The 4,133-nt window shown below is 33.1% G+C and overlaps 1 non-coding gene across 1 annotated transcript; it reads left to right on the forward strand.

The window, feature by feature from the left end:
* The first annotated feature begins 2,372 nt into the window (after positions 1-2,372).
* LOC146403337 (U4 spliceosomal RNA) lies at positions 2,373-2,510 on the forward strand. Its single transcript, XR_014804664.1, has one exon. It is a non-coding gene; the product is annotated as a U4 spliceosomal RNA (small nuclear RNA).
* Positions 2,511-4,133: the final 1,623 nt, after the last annotated feature.

Genomic DNA, 4,133 nt, shown 5'->3' on the forward strand with positions numbered 1-4,133 from the left:
TTCCTGAGATGAGAAAGGAAGTCAAATTGCCACTGGAAAATTTATGAGCTGAGTTAGGAAAATATGCACCTGATGTTGGTCATGATTCATTGGCATCTTGACCCTAACCTAACAGCAAAAGTGGTTAGGAAATAAAATCTTTGTACCCTGATGAGACAATGACAATTGTGAGGATCTAACTTGGTTTTGCCACCTTAGGAAAGTAAGAATATATTGGTCTGACACCTCTATTAAGGCAATAGGAATGTTATAAATTCATGAAAACAGGACTTGATATAGCCTGTAGGAAAGCCTCAAGAGGAAAAAAACAAACAAACAAAAAAAACTTTTGTTAATGATGAAAAGAACAGTAACATTTTTTGTCGAGATTCTGTCAGTGGTTAGATTTACTATTTCACAGTCTTGTTCATTTTCTAAGCTTGGGTAAAGCCCATGAAAACAGCAGTGAACTATAGCTCCAAATAAGTAATCTCACCAGTAGCAAATAATCTCCTTTATCTAGAAAAATGATGTTCTCTATGTTGCTGTAGACGTCATTCTGCAATTTTGTCACTTCTCTGTAGACATAACTCCTAAGAACATTATGGGACTGTGAAAGAGCCAGGATTAGGTAACAGACTGGGTCAGTGTTTTTTTTTTTAGACTAGAGAGAAAGAAAGATTGCAAACCAGCTGCATTACCCGAGGGGAATAAGAAAGACTGGATTTCTTTACCTAGTGCTCCAGTATCAATCAGCCTGAGCACATGCTTCCCTGGTAATTGCAGATTTGCTTGGATTCTGAAAATACAAGGTATCTATTAGAACATCTGAAGCAAATCCTTAATGACTGTCATTTGTGAGCCTTGTGATATGTGGGAAATGGCATATCACACTTGGGGACATGGCCTTAAAACAGCTGGTGGTGAAAACTCCCACTTCACTTGGTTCTGAGTCACTGGTGCTAATGTTGCCATGAGATCAATTTCTGGAAAGCTGAGGATGGGAGTCAGGAACAGATAGTGGACAACGAATAACAGATAACTGATACTAGAATATATCCGTTCCCCTCATTTCTGTGATTTTAATTTAGTTCATTTTATAGCAAATTAAGAGTTGTCAAAGAATACTTTGTCATTTTGACATGGAGGCCACACTGTTTTGATTGGGTGAATGGATGAACATAATGGAGTGTAGTGATCATGGTGGTCTTTCAATGATAATATCAGAGGAGATGATGCTAATTAATATTATTTTTTTCTTATTTTAAAGTAATACAGGTTCCTTGTAAAAATTTAAGAAATACAAATAAACAAAAATGATATAAACACCATCCTAATTCCATCCCAGATATTAGACTTTTTTAAGTTGATATGTAATTGACATATAGCACTGTATAAGTTTATGATATACAATATGTTGATTTGATACATTTATATATTACAATATGGTTATCACTTTAGTATTAATGAACACCTCTATAATGTCACTTAATTTCATTTCTTTTTTGTAGGGAGAACAGTTAAGATCTAGTCTCTTAGAAACTCTGAAGTTTATAATACAGTATTATTGACTGTAATCACTGTGCTCTCCAGAACTCATTTATCCACTAGTTACAAGCCTGTTTCCTAGAAATATCTCCCCAATTTCCCTACCTCTGAATGCCTGGTAACCACCATTTTACTTTGTGTCTCTGTGAGTTTGGCTTTTTTAGGGGCCACATATAAGTGATATCATAAGGAATTTGTCTTCCTCCCATTTCTCTCACTAGTGTAATGCCCTCAAAATTCATCTGTGTTGTTGCACATGGCAGGATCTCCTTCTTTCTCACAGTTGAATAATATTTCATGGTGTATACACACTCACACACACATCTTTATCCATTCAAACACTGATGGGAATTTGGGTTGTTTCCGTATGTTAGCTACATGAATAATGCTACGATAAATATGGAAGTGCAAATATCTTTTGGATATCCTCTTTTCATTTCTTTTGGTTATACACCCAGAAGCAGGATTGCTGGACCATAGAGTAGTTCTATTTTTTAATTTTTTGAAGAACCTCTAGACTGTTTTTCATAGTGACTGAACAAATTTATATTCCCACCAACAGTGTACTCGTGTTCCCTTTTCTCCACATCCTCACTGACATCTGCTATCTATAATCTTCCCCATGATGGCCATTCTAACAGGTGCGAGGTGATATCTCATTGCAGTTTTGATTTTCATTTCCCTGATGATTACTGATGTTGATACCTCTCCATGTACCTCTTAGTCATTTGGATGTCTTCTTTGGAAAAATGTCTATTCTGTTCCTCTGCCCATTTTTAAATTAGTTTTTTGTTGTTGTTACTGAGTTTTATGAGTTTCTTATACAGTTTAGATATTAACTCCTAAGCTTTGTGCAGTGGCAATATTGTAGCCAATGAGGTTTATTTGAGGTGCAATTATTGCTAATTGGATATTAACTACATAACATATGGTTTGTAAGTATTTTCTCCCATTCAGTAGATTCCCTTTTCATTTCATTAAATTTTTTCTTTTACTGTTTAGAAGGTTTTTCGTTTGATGTAGTCCCACTTAAAGCTGTGTTTGTTTATTCTCTTAATTTTTTTCTGTATGTCTCTCTCCACAGAAATGCATCCTATCATACATATTTTGATTTCTGAAACATGATTTATTTGGAATTTAATTTATTTGGAACATTTTCTTTGGTTAATCTTCTATGATCTCTTTAGTTACTGAATTATGGATAATGATATTATTATTATTATTTGTGCTGCCTGAAATTATATTTTCCTGTTTTTTTCACATAACTATTTCTTTTTATGTTATTAACTTTCCAGCAAATGTCAACATGCTGAGACTTTAACCACCCAATTAACATAGAAATCTAGTCATTCTGTCATATCACTCTTTGAATTTTCTGTATACTATTTTGTCATATACTATTCTGTATACTATTTTGTATACTGTTCTGCCATATCACTCTTTGAATTTTCTGTATACTATTTTGTCTTCCTTGCTTTCTTCTTTCTTCTTACTTCCATCTTTCCTCCTCTTCTTTTTATCTTGCCTTTCCCTTCTTAGCAAAATAGCCTACTGTAATTTCCTTTCACATTCATGTCACTCTAGTTCCCTGCCTCTTCTTTGGTGTTTGGTTCCTGGAGATTTCCCTCAGCTTTTCACAAAAGTAGTTGTGTATTTTTAAAAATACAATTTTTAGATATTTTAATATGAGTAATGCTTTGGGGAAGGGTTGTGAACTATCATACTATCAGAAACTGAAAATTATCCTTGCTTTTCCTCTGAATGTTATATCGTACCTCTAGGCAACTACAGGCTAGAAACCCAAATAAAATACTTACACTCTACTAAATTGTATAGACTAATGTTCTATTATTATATAACTTAGAGAGTATGCTTTATAAGACTCTATTTCATTTTTGCATTATTGCCTGAGTTAATTTCCCACGGTTTTCTACAGATTGTATTTTGAAGGTTAAGAAGTTAAGAAAATGTACACACACTTAAGGAATTGCTGGTAGGTTATCTAATGCTTAGTCATTAAATAAAATATTTAATATGAGCAAGACATGGACTTCTTTTAAAAACCTGAATATTTAATGTTTCTTTAAAATATTATTAAAGAATAACAAGTTTTTGTTGTTGTACAGAAAATGCTTGTGGAATTAGTGAGAAGTGTATTAAGAAATTTTGATATTAGGGGTGAATAATTCAGTATGTGGCTAGCTGATGTTGGAGAAGCAACTTGACTTTTTTATCTCATTTGAAAAATTATGAATATGAATAAGATACTCATCAACATAGTTTACAAATCAAAGTGTCTGTGTTTTGTGTGATCAGATGTATTCAAAAGATCAGCTTTATCATGAGCTAACTGCCGGTTCTGCTGCATATTATCACATAATGTTTCTGTACCTTTGAAAAGCTGTGTGAGTTTTAACTATTAGTCATTATTATTAGTTTCTGTTAGTTTCTACAGACTTACTCATTTCACAGTTTTTTTGATTCAACAATATGGTGGAAAATATTTCTGGAGAAAACTTGTTTTCATGAGAACAGAAAAATATAAGCCAAATTGTAAGTTTCTAAAAATTTATTTTGGCTAATCTCCTAGAAGATAACCTTGCAGA

This window comes from Sus scrofa, chromosome 5, assembly GCF_054392235.1.
Source record: "Sus scrofa isolate SSC_HxYL_T2T_F1_AM1 chromosome 5, Sscrofa_HxYL_maternal_Yorkshire_Landrace_v2.0, whole genome shotgun sequence".
Lineage (NCBI taxonomy): Eukaryota > Metazoa > Chordata > Mammalia > Artiodactyla > Suidae > Sus > Sus scrofa.